The 13215-nt window shown below is 53.9% G+C and overlaps 1 protein-coding gene across 1 annotated transcript in view; it reads left to right on the forward strand.

Moving 5' to 3' along the window:
- PHYSODRAFT_284843 (hypothetical protein) overlaps nt 1-13215 on the forward strand; it is a 58984-nt gene that overhangs the window by 381 nt on the left and 45388 nt on the right. The window contains exon 2 of the mRNA XM_009521075.1: nt 12929-13046. The gene's annotated coding sequence lies outside the window, so the exon portion shown is untranslated. The remainder of the gene's footprint in view (nt 1-12928; nt 13047-13215) is intronic.

Below are 13215 nucleotides of genomic sequence, written 5' to 3' on the forward strand. Positions count from 1 at the left end.
CCGGGCCTTTGAGAGTAACTATGATGCAAAGCGCATGGCGTCGACTGGGGAGCAATTCGAACGAGCTCTCGGATGGGTGCTGCAGTCCGACGCGTCCACAAAGATGCCCAAGTTTGTTGTAGGAACTTTGCCGATCGAGTACAAGGACGGCTTGGTGGACTCTGTCGAGATGGTGAGGAGGAACATGGGTGACGAGCTCTGGTTTCAGAGCTTCACACAAAATAGAATGCTTCACCGGATGTGTCACGTCTACGAGACGATGGGGGATGAGGAAGATGAAGGCTCGTCAAGCGATGACGCACTACCACCGAAGCCGACGGCGAAACGACTGGATCTGTCGATGAAAAAGGAGCCTCCAGTAACTCGCGAAGAGAAGAAGCGACCAACTCCGGTCAAGATCGAGCTGGATCGGCACTCGGAGCCTGAAGTGCCGTATGAGCTGGAGCCGATTGACAGTAGCGGCAGCGACGATAGCGACAGCAGCCAAGACGGCAATCGATCGAAGAGACGACGGCTACAAACCAGACCGCGATCTACTTCGTCGTCGAAGACAAAGTCGCGGCAAAAAGAGGAGAGACGCATGCCTCGACCTCAAGCGAGTAAGGACTCGCGGCGTGTTGCTCGTGGCGCCACGAGCAACCAGGAAAAGCGGGCAAAAGGTGCTTTCTGCAAATGAGGATTTCTAAGATTTGCATTAACTCATTGAAATTAATGATGACACCCGTGATGCTCTTTGAGTGCGCAGGGCTGGTTAAGATGGGAGCCAGACGTAGCATTCCACCCGTGGTGGGATTTCTCAACTTAACTTCAAGTGATGAACCGGTAGCAATCCAGCCGTCAGAGGCACTTTCAGAAGATGACGAGAGATATGAAGCGGAGAAAGAGGTTTCGACAAGTTCTGTCCAAGTGGGTTCACCCCTCAAGCTGTGCCCTGCTATGGATTCTCCTGAGCAGCTAGTTGAGAACGACTGTAGTCGCGTCTTAGTCACGCTGCGATCGACAAAACAACAAAGAAGGCCAATGGGGACTATCGAGAAAAAGATTGCGGATGCTGAAGACAAGCTTCGGGCTCTGATAAGGAAAAAGGAAAGGGAAGACCAACGCGTGTCAACAGCAGAACAAGTTCGATCGGACGACCCCAGCCCCTCCGCTGCAGATGGTAAGCACTCCTCCGCGTACGACATTTCATCCTTATTGCTCACGACACTGTCGAACATATTTGTCTGTGCAGCCCATGATAGACCGCAAATTATCTCACCAAGTGCAGGTACAATCGAAGAACAGCGATCGAAACGTGCGATCTCGGGGCTTTCTGTGACCACTTCGCCACAAACGAACAGGCTTCACAAAGGTACTGCTACCCCCGTCCCCCCTTCTCGTACTGTTGCTCAAAAAGATATGCTAACGTAAACGTTTTGCTCGACAGTAGATGAAAATTCCTCCTATTTGGATTCTGCGGAGCTCGATAAGTCACTTGTCTCGGCCAGCAAAAATTACAGTTCGGACAGTGAGGAATCCAAAGGAACCGCCGATGAAAATGCGGTGGCGAGTCGCCAAGTTCATCTCGAGGGTGTCGATAAGGCTGATGCAAAGCCCTCATCATCGGTAATCTCAGTCGACTCGAGCGACGCCGCCTCAACGGTAGTAAACACCAACGGCGCAAGTGTGAAGGAATCGCAGGAACAATGTGGGCAATTCTGTGGGATGCAGACTGCCGAAAAAGGTGAATGCGATGGGTTCCGCTATTATTTTTATGCGTGGCTAATAACTGTATGACGATTTTGTTGTGTAGAGGTGCCACCAGTGGCTGAAGCCAAAGAGAAGGCAAAGGGGTCCAGGAGGACGATCGTCGCTGTACCGAGAAAGTTTGATGAGGCGATGGCCCCTCGAAAACGTTCCGACTTAACAAATGCAACTCTTCACATGGCGCCACCGCCTCGCCTTCGTGTCAGCCAGTCAGTGTCGGGTGTTGGGGGTGGAGTTCCGTTGACACCTCCATCGACAGCAGTGTTCAGCTCCAGCAAAGGCTTCTCAATGAACTCGTGGTTCAAGCGGAAGTTGGTGGCAGATTTTATGGCTAGTGGATCACCACCACCCACCGAGCGCTGATGTGCTTGAATGTTACTTTAAAGAGTTTTGGAGAGAAAGAGAGTGTCATTTTTTTCATGGAGTGTATTAATACTTGAACACAGCAAGATTACCCCCCCCCCCATTCAAGTTCAATGTGAATATTATGCTTCACCTTGTGCTTTACGTACAAATTTACCTAATAGTTCTCCATTTTATGTGCAAAATCAACAATCGCCAATCCGTTTTTGACACTTCTGCTTTTGATTCCCTCAAAAGACGACGATCCCGTTGAGTAGCGATCGAGTCGCCCATGACGCTCAAGAAGAGGTCCAGCAATTCGTCCACCCACAGCCCGTCGCCCCGACAGAGCGTGGCGCTGACCAAAGGCGACTGGCTCGGTGCGTTCGTCCGCTCCGGGGTCCTGCGCAATTGGGCAGCCCAATCTAACCGCTCGTGGCGTGGCAATGATACATTTTCCTCGTTTTATATTTGTCGGCAGACGTGATGGACCACGACGGCGTGTGGAACGTCGCTAGAGTGCTGAGTGTGCCGTCACCAGAGGAGGTACTGTAGTGGGTGTGTGGTTGTGTCTGGAATGCTGTGAAGCTGGAATTTGATACATCGGTTTGATGCAGGTTGAAGTCATGTACGACGGTTGGCCCGAAGAGTACGACGAGATCGTGCGGGTGGACAGCGACCGAGTCGCACCCTTCCACACGTTCACGTGGGCTGTCAAGTGCTGGGTCAAGTACCTCAACTGGCCCTTGTGGCCATCAGTGGTGCGCTGCCCAGCTCGAATTATTCCACCCTCTAGGATGGTATCTCCTAACGTCGTTGTTGGGGATGTTTGTTGGGTAGATTACGATTCGGACACCAGGAACGGAGGAAGGAATCAAGAACCTCGAGAAGGAGAATCGACTATACGTGGATTTCCTGGATGACTCCAACTTTGCCAAGCGTGATCGGTAGGTGCGTGCGCTTTTGAAGCGTGGAGTTGCTGGTTGGGCTTAAAGGGGCCTTTCGTTGATGGTGCAGGTGCTGGCAAAAGAAGCGGCAAGTGAGAAAGTTTGATGACAACTATGATGCGAACCGCATGGGGACAAATGGCGCGCAATTCGAGCGAGCGTTGGAGTTTATGCTTCGATCGGATGCAACCACAAAAATGCCGAGGTTTGCCGCGGGGACGCTGCCTTTGCAGTACGAGAATACAACGACGGAGTCCGTCGACGGGATGCGAAAGAGCATGGGCAAAGGACTGTGGTATCGAAACTTTGCGAACAACAAACAGCGCCACATGCAGACGCACGTCTATGAAGTGATCGGTGATGACGAAGTGGACGCAGGTAGCGGGGCCTCCGCGCCAAAGCTGAAGGTGAGAAGGCCGAAAACAACTAAGGAACAACACTCAACACCCACGAAGCAGAAGAAAAAGCGGTCGCTCCCTGCAAAAAAGCAGCCGATCCCGGTGAAGATTGAGGAGGAGCCACTGATGGAGGTTGAAGCGCCTTACGAGTTCGACGCGGTGGGTAGCAGCGATAGCAGCGACGGTGGTGAGCATGAACGAAAGGTTCTACTCATGAAGAAACGACGCAAATACCGATCAGCCGTGTCTCCGGCAGCAAGCGTGAAGGGGTCTCGAAACGAGAAGCACATGATCTCCCCCAAGGAAACTAATGCTGCGCCAAGTATGCCACGGCATGTTACTGTATTGATGGATGAAATTATAGTCGATGATGACGAGGACAGTGCGAGCAGTGTGGTGGTAACAAAGCCGAAATCAACCAGAAAACCCCGTGCCCAAGTCCGTGTCAAATGTGACGGTGAACAAAGCCAAGTGTCGAGGCCTGTTCCGTCGTTTCGATCTTCTGTCCACTCAGGACAGGAGATAAATTGTCGTCAAAGCCCCAATAAAAGTGCGTGGTGGGTGAAGAATGCAAAGCGGCATCGCTGGGTATTAATGTTGTATTTTCTGTTGTTTTTAATGCGCAGAGAGAGCCAAGATGGCAGCTAGACGAAGCATCCCCCCTATCAGCGAAGATTTTAGTCTTGCTGCGAGCCCCAAGCCAAGATCTACTCGGCTTTCGGATTCAGATGAAGATTCGGAAGAAGAAGAAAAAGCAGTTTCCAGAAAAGAATTGAAGGATATTGTGCAAGATAAGCCATCCCCGAGAACGTTTATTGACACTCCCCGCACTGGGCACCTGGAGAAACAAAAATCTCGATCCGCTGATGTCAGTGCCCCAAAGTCGCCGAAGCAGCCCAAGCCAGCAAAACGGCCCAAGCCAAAAACAGCGTTGGAGCAGCGTATAGCGTTTGCTCAGGATTTGTTACGAGGTCTGGATAATGAGAAGCAAAACGCGGCCAAGGGCGTTGCAGATCAAGAGCGGAAAACAACGAATGCACGTCCGAGCCGACTTTCGCCCCGTGGTCGTGAGTACCATCATGCTTTTATTTTTTGTTGGTATGTCAATCGTTAACCATTTTGCAACATTATAATAGCCCGTGAGGGTATCGGCAGGTTTGTTGACCGAACGACGCAGGAGTCGCACCGACTGGAGAGCTCGGACCTATCGTTTCTCCGCCCAGGCAGCGAGGGCTTCGGATCTCAGGGTATTCATTCCTTGCAAGAAGGTACGGTACCCGTATTTTTCAGCTTTACTGCAGACAATGGGTAACGCTGATTTCGTGTTTTGTGCGATCATGGCTTACAGATACTTCAATCGACTTTGGTTTGGAGACTGAAGAGCTGGAGCATTCATTTTTGTCAGTAGATACAGCCTACAGCTCCGATAGTCAAGAATCAAAGGGTGTCCCCACGCCATTTGACGAGTCGGTGGCGATAGACCCTTCAAGCGAGCCCAGGGAGGACACACGTAGCAAGAAAGCTGAGTCAAAGCATCGCGCTGAGGAGAAAACCAGATCGGACGATGATGACGAGGAGAAATCTCAAGAGGTGCGTCGACGTTTTTGTGTTATGCAAGCTGGCTTTGAAGGTAAGCCTTCATGAAGCTCACCGTACTGAAGCATGAACTGCTCAGAGTCTAACTTCTGGTTATATTGTGCGCAGGCACACTGGAGGCTAATGGCGAACAAGTAGAAGAAACAGGGAAGCCGGAAATCGTGAAGAGGACTACTCTGATCAGCATGCCGCGGAAGTTTGACGCATGTGTCAACGACGTGTCGAAAATGTTTAACAGTTCGACGGACTCCATGCTGCGTAATTCACCACCAGCGCCAATTCCACGTGACGGCACCGATGGTCACATTGGGGTATCTCCCCCGGAGGCAGTTTTCAGCTCGAGCGAAGGATTCTCGATGGACAAGTGGTTCAAACGCTCGCTGGTCACCAATCTCCGAGCCGGTCTGCTTAATTGAATTGTTCATGCCGTGTCGAGATAGTGTGTTGCAGATTGGGAGAACGTCTTTAGCGTTCGTGACCTAACAAAATCAGCAACGATGAGGATTCGAACGCAGTCTAGAGATCTATTCTGGTAAGTTCTTGGGTGTAAGTTCTGTTGTCTCTGAGACCAGAGTACAAGAGCAAGAAAACAAAATGGGAAGTCGAAGCGCCGATGAGGAGTACGCCAGCGATAAGCAGCACCAAGAGTCCACGAGAAGGCCATTGTATACCGTCCGCCAGCCACCGTTAATTCAGCCGCTGCGATTGTCTTCGTTCACCGAGAGAACATGCACTCGTTTGGGTATCCCGCCCGATGACCTTGCGCATGAGTGGGTGGTGCTGTTTCAAGCCATCAGCGGGGGAGGAAAAATGGGCGAAGGGATGCCACTCCAGATTCCCGATACGGTCTTGCTCAGCCCAAGCGGGTACGTCATGGAAAGTTCAAGCCAAGTCCCGAGTTGGTGCAGCAAAATTCTGATAAGTTGCGTTTATCTGAGCGCAGGCAGCCCAGCGTCTGGTACACCACATCGTCAGCAGGACGCGTGAAAATAAAAGATCTAATGGTAAGGCTGGCTGAACTGCTTTCTAGCAAGTCTCGTTTTGCCAAACTTTCATATCTGCTCCAACTTTGTAGCGTGTCTCGCCGCAAGCAATTCTTGAAGCTTTCCAGGCTCCATTACCTCATCGACGGAATCCGCCTGCCTGTACGGATGATGCAGTGGCTGTGCGTCGTCTAGGCTTTCAAGTGGAAACTCTTCTTCCGCATCAGCTTCAGGTGAGTAAATAGTGGTTTGTTTCGTGGGAACTAGCCAATCTGATAGTTCGTGTAGATGCTCTGCAGCGATATGGAGCTTCCTAGTATATGCCTTCCTTTGCAGCCCACACCTTCGACGGCATCTAATTCAGAACGGTCGGGGCTAACCAAGGGGGTGTTCTGCTTACAACGATGCATCCCCTGTCAGAACAATGCCAGCTTTCTGGTAGTGTGGAGACATTCACCTGGAACGCATAACGAAGGTTCAACCCACAAGCATGCAGGTGTTAACAAGCGCTTGACACCACGTGCGCATTCGGACGTGTTTCTTCTCACTCAAATTGCAGCTGGGGGTGAACGTGGTGCAGACGACACTATTGAAAACGAAAAAGATCGTCCGAGTGCTCGTTGGCTTGCACATCTCGACATTGAACGGCCTGATAACAGTACCACAAAGATTCTTCGACGCGCTGGATTCGACGCTGGTGTGATGGCTCCGTTGCTGTTCTATATGAAGCGGGTGACTTCCGAGATCGCAAACTGCGTAAATCTAGGCTGCAACACTCGCCAGGCCTGTGGTACGTTAATGCAAAACATGATAGGGTACCCATACAACAAAGCTAACTTGATTCTGCCTCGCAGGCCTTGCCTGCGAGTTTTTCGTCGGTGAGCATAGCGGAAGCGTGTATTTCTCAGCGCTCCGTGGTAGTCAAGGGGTCACAGGAGCACCGTCGTGGGAGATTTTGCGTGAGATTGACCCTCTCTCAAGATCGTTGTGCGAATTTTACGAGAGCTCGGATACCGCCGGTGCTCACCCAGCTGCAAGAAACAACAGAAGAAGAAACGCGACGTCCCCTCTGAGGCCTCAATCGCCACTGGCAGGAATGTATTACGAGCTGAATCCGCGGTTCCCGTCGGTCCACACACCATTTGCCGGTGAGAAGCAGTGGCTTCACCGCTCCCAGCTGCTGGCACCAGACGTATCGCCCCGATACATCGGCGCATCCGTGCCAAAAATCTATCGAGACGGTGTGTTTCAGTCGCTACTGACAGCGCACCAAGCTGACTCAGTAGTTCGCCTTAACCTTTCGCCACAGGCACCAGCGTCACTAGCAGAAGTTCGCCGTGAACAGCCTCACTTGTCCCCTCGAAGCATTTCGATTCGCCGGAGGACAACAAAGAGTATCGCTGTTCCTCCACACGAAAACGTTGATACCTCAACAGCTCCTCCATCTCCGTCCTCTAGCGTAATGTGAAGATACTACTACTACACAATTGCTACTAACTAATATGACGACGATAAGTCACTTTCAGTACAAAGGTCATTTACACATTAGAGAGCAGCTACAGTGTCCTCCACACCAGCCTCGCCTTCACTTGCGCTGGAGCTTGTTCTTGAAGCCCTCCGTGAGCCATCCAAGGATGTTCCAAGGCTTGTTGTCCACTTCGTAGCGAGATCCGCCCGACCAGTCTTGGTAGAAGTCAGGGTCGTGCTCAGCCGCCTCACTCGGCGCAGTTTGGTTTCGGGATCCCTCGAGCTTCGCCGACAATTTGGCAGGCGGGTCCTTCCTTCGGCGTTTGCCACCAGCGGTCCCAGTGTTGGGCGGACGAGTAGCTTCAACAACTGGGACCACAGGCTTCGACTCGTCGATCATCTGCTCGTCGCCCAGCATCTTGGTGTCAGACATGCTGGCGGGCTCTTGTGGAAGATCGGATGGTGCTGGTTTCTCTTCAATACCGTTGGCAGTTAGCTTGGTCTCCGAGGATGGAACTTGACCCTCCGGTTTGACTACAAAGTCCATGTGGTTGGTTACAATGCCGACGCTGCTGTCCCTGGCCACGCTTGAAGATCTGGAGCTCGCTTCGCGTACGGACGGGGGAGGTGAAAATGCAAAGGAAGAGCTGGAAGAGCTTGTTTGCGTCAGTTCCTCAATTACTGATTAAAAAACGAGCCATACCACACATACACAGCCGAAGATCAACACTATGCACGCATGGCAGGCAGAAAGCTACGCACAGGCACGAACGCACGCACCCATCCACCCGCACTACAACTGCAGACGGAAGGAAGGAACGTCAAATTAACCTTTAACGCGTCGGGCCCGGGTGCTGCGGCGCGTGCTTGGTGCGGGGGCTGCGGCGCGCTTGTTCTGACGGGTCCGTCGACCAGGAGCCGGTGCCGCCTCCTCCTCTTCTTCATCGTCGCCGCTCTCCTCGACAGCGTCGGCTTCCGGCTCCTCCTCCTTCTCTTCGCTCTCATCGTCAACTAAAAGGCAACAACAGCGCACCACAAACACACCAGCAACATCCACAACATCACTTTTCTGCTTGCGCACCAGTTAGACAACGACCTCAAAAACACCAGGCACGAACCTTCCGACTGCACTTCCTTCGCAGCCTTCTTGGGAGGGCGACCAGGGCCGCGCTTGCCCGACTTGCTGGCACTCGACGAGGACGTCTTCTTGGTCGACGACGACGTGGGCGCCGTCGTGTAGCCGTAGAGCTCCTTGTAGCGGTTGCTAAAGTCTCTATAGAGGTGGAACCACTGCTCCGACGTGCACTCCTTCCGCTTCTCCTCGAGCGGGTCCGCCATCTTGCTCGAGTACTCGATGGGCAGCGTGCCCGGGCCCGAGAACAGCAGCGGCGACGTGCCGGCCTTGGCCCGCTGCGTGCCCTCCACGAACTTGGGGAAGTTCTTGCCAATGTTCTTGGACGCGCGCTCCTCGAAGCCGTCGCGGAAGGACGCCACGTTCTTCTTCTGCATCCAGCAGCGCGAGCGCTTGTCCTCATTGAACGAGTCGTAGAACTCGACGTAGAGCTTCGTCTCCTCCTCCAGGCCCTGGGCCGCCAGCGCCGTCGTGGGCGCGCGTAGCACAACCTGGTCATTGGTTGTACCAGATCACAAGTATACAAGTATCATTCGTCAGCAAAAAATGAAGTACTATGTTCTAAAAATAAATAAGAAAACAAATAAGAAAATAAAATATACGTACGAAAGCCGGCCACCAGGGCCACTTGGTCAGCTTGGCCCAGCACTTCTTGACGATCGTGTACGTGTGCAGCGGGGCCAGGCGCTGCGTGGCCACGCCGATCCACTGGTTGTAGTCGTCGCCCCAGCCGTCGTACTTGATCTCGACCTTGTCCTCGTCCTCGTCGGCCTCTTTGCCCACGTCCACGATCACGCCCGTGTTCCAGATCCCCTCGTCGTCCAGCACGTCTGCGCGGCGAAAGAGAGAGAGAGTGAAGGTCAGTGGGAGGGGCTATACAGGCGCGGAGCGAGACGCACGCACCGACGCGCAGCCCGATGTCGAGCGGCATCTCCATCATTTTGCCGGTTGCTTCGCGCTGTTCCTTTTCCCCCTTCGTTTTTTCCCGCGCGGGTTTGATGGGCGATGGTTTTTGAGTGGGCGCCCACTCTGCATACTGAGACCAAGCCATTGGTCGGGAATAAGTGCACATGGGCCGTGCTCTTACTGTATCAGGTGGCCCCGTCCCGTAAAAAGTGGGACAGACAGCTTCAACCTGGACAAGTTGTGCGCACGCCGGGTGCAGTGCGCCGCCGATGATCTAGGATCTCATTTGTAGGCAAGCGTACGTACGTCCATTCTACTTGTTACCTATTTACAAAGTCTAGCGTACTGTTCTTCTTCTCTTTCTACACCGACCGGCTTCGTTCGCCAATTCATCCGCGGCCAGTGCCCTTCAACCTCAATCGGAGTTGTGGTCATCTCACTCTCAGCACAGAGGCTATTCAAGTTTGCAACAATTGCGAGGGTAATGATGACCCGAGTGTATGCTTCTCGTCCGTGCACTGCGCATTGTCAATCGTATCTGCGCTGCTTGCTTCAGGTTCCTCTTCCGGAGTCGGCTGGGGTTCGGCTGCAGGCTGCTGGGTTTGCCACCACTCTGCGGTCTCGTCCAGCAGAGGGAAAAAGTACGGCACGTGCACCTTCTTGACCGGCACCTCTGCGGGCTTCCGCTTCTTGCGGAGTGGCAGCGACATGGAGCGCGAGCCCTTCCGGACTGGCCGCATCACCTTGGGCTGCTGCTGCTTCTCACTCTTCGCAGCGCTGACGTTGTGCCAGGGCGACCGCAACAGCCCCGCGAACTTGGGCAGCAGCGAGTCCTGCTCGTCGTGGTCGGCCACCACATTGACGCTCAGCGGCCCCGACGTGTCGTCGTCGCTGCTGTCGGCCTCGGACGCCGTAGCTGCTCGTCTCCGGGCGGCGTGGACAAACACGGCGATGACGGCCACGAAGAGCGTGACGCCCAGGGCGGCGGCGACGAGCGGCTGCATATCAAGGCGCACAGGTCCCAGGTCACGTCGGCGTGGTCGCAGCCTCACCTTGTGGGCTCCCTTTGCTGTCCGACTGCGGTAATTCTTGCGCGGCATGTCATTGGTGGAAATTGCGCGACAGTGGATTGGTGAAAAGAGATGTTGTGTGTGAGACACTAAATGGTGCAATCTTTAGCGCACGCGGGTTCAAACAGCAGGGATGCGCCGCGCATTGTGTGAGGCGTGTGGCGGCCACGAGCTCTCGGCCTTCCCTCGGCCCGTGGCCGCCACTTCCGTCTCGGTGGTGACTCAATACGCTGCAGACGGACGGACAAGGGCGCCGAACGACTGCACGAAGCTCGACGCCGCGTTGCCGCGCGCGCAATCACCCCGATTGGCATGCGCGCGCTCGGCTGGTCTCTGAATGCCCTCCTGTGGCTGGCGGCGCTCGCTGGGGGCAAGACTCAGCAAGAGCGCGGCGGCGAGAGCTGTATCCATGCGGCAGCAGCACATTGCCGCTGGCAATGGCAGCTCGCCGATCGCGGGGCCGCTCCCGCTTTCGTCGAGGGGGGTAATCTGCCCCAGTGTCTGCAGCACCTCGGCGCGCCACACAATTGCGCAAAAAAGGCAACTTGCAGGCCGACGGGGCAAAGCTCTTGCCCGTTCAAATCTTTCGGTCGCCGGGTTCTATGCTGCGATACCGAGCGCCGCTGATTGCAGAGGCTCGAGCTGCAGACTGCCGCGTTCGCTAGCCGCAGCCTCGCCGCGACAAGTGCCTTCATTTGTCATGCAATGCATGATGATGTGCGTCTCCAGCTAATGGAACCTGCACCGGATCCGAGCACCTTGTGCCTACGAAGGATGAAGACTGAATTGATGGAGCGTTAGCTGCTCACTGCCTGAGCTCCTACCAACACTACCCGTTCCCATACAACGACCTGCTTTCTCTGCTTCTCAGCTTTCGTCTCAACTGCCATGACCAGGTCTCAGATATGCATTCCAACACGCCCTCCTCGAAGAGCACTCTTCGCCTATTGCACGCTTCCAACACCGGCCAGCAACAGCAACGCCTTGAGTCTCTTCTTGTCAAGAGGCTTAGTGAACGTGTCGGCAGGGTTCTGCTCACCCTTCACCTTGTGCAGCTCAATAGCTCCTTTCTGCACTTGCTCCCGCACATAGTGCCAACGTAGCTCAATGTGCCGCGTGCGGCGGCTGTAGGTCGGGCTTGTAGCCATCACGTGAGCTGCTTGGTTGTCCATAGCCGAATAGTGTGATGAGGCAGGATCTCCTGCAAGATATTACTCTCTGCAACCGCCTCCATACTTGCTTCACAAGCCGCTACATACTCGGCCTCTGCCGTGGACAAGGCAATGATCGATTGTCGTCGTGACATCCACGCAATGGCACCGCCAGCTAGGGTAAACACAATCCCCGTAGTGCTCTTGCGTTGCTCAGGATCATTTGCCCAATCACTATCGCAATATCCTTCCAGCACCACTTCACTCGAAACTATCTGCCCTCTCGAGTAGGTGATCCCATAGTTGCGTGTGCCAGCTTATCTCAGCACCCGCTTCAAAGTGCTCACATGCTTTGTGGTCGGCTTTGCAACAAAGCGACTCAGCTGTCCTACCGCAAAAGCCAAATCCAGTCTCGTACTGGTGGCCAAGTACATGAGCATCCCGACTGCCTCACGGTAAGGGAAGCTTGTATCCGCCACCACTTCATCACTGCTCGGCGCCAGACGCACATTCACTTCCATGGGATTTCCAACAGCATGAGCCTCACTGTAGCCAAACTTATTCAAAATCTCATTTGCGTACTTCTCCTGTCGAATCGCAATCCGCTCCGTGGTCTGCTCGACCTCAACGCCCAAGTACTGCGCCAGCAACCCTTGGTCCTTGATCCCATACGCTTCGTTCAGTTCCTTGAACAAGCGCTCCTTGTTCGGCTCGTCGTTTGTCGCTACGAGAATATCGTCGACGTAGACTAGCACGTACGCCATCGTCTCACCCTCGAAACGATAGTACAGACACGGCTCCGTCAGAGATCGCAGGTACCCGTGATCCAGAAACCACTGGTTCAGTTCCGTATTCCACTCGTGACCTGACTGCCGCAGTCCATACAATGCTTTCAGTACCACGTACACATGCCCATTCACATTGCAGGGATAGCCATCGATCGATCGTAGGTACTGCCGAATACTCAGACGAGCATTCAAGTATGCGGTGTTTATATCTCCACCAAACACACTCAGTCCCAGCTCCGCTGCTATCGCCAGCAGCAGTCGGAACGACGACATCCTAGCAACGGGGGCGAACGTCTCACGAAAGTCAATCCCGGGTCGCTGGTAATTGCCCAGTGCAACAATGCGAGCCTTGAAGCGGATCACATATCCTTGGTGGTCCGTCTTCAAGTCATACACCCACATCGTATTCACCAGCAGTGCATCCTCAGGCATCTCTTCGCCAGGAATCTCCAAGATAACACCTTTGGCTTTCAGCGCTGCAATCTCCTCCATTTCGCGCATCAGAAAGAACTCTCGTCACTTAGAACGCATCATCTCACGGTGGTTCCGAGGAATCTTCACATTACTTGCTCTTATGGGTCGTCCATTCTTGTCCAGAGTACGCGAGGTATTGAGCGTAGCGTTCATCACATAGTCCTTCAAGTAGCTGGGACGGCGACGCTCGTCGTACTCGCGAAGACCGGTGCGTG

The sequence above is a fragment of the Phytophthora sojae genome, assembly GCF_000149755.1.
Source record: "Phytophthora sojae unplaced genomic scaffold PHYSOscaffold_2, whole genome shotgun sequence".
Lineage (NCBI taxonomy): Eukaryota > Oomycota > Peronosporomycetes > Peronosporales > Peronosporaceae > Phytophthora > Phytophthora sojae.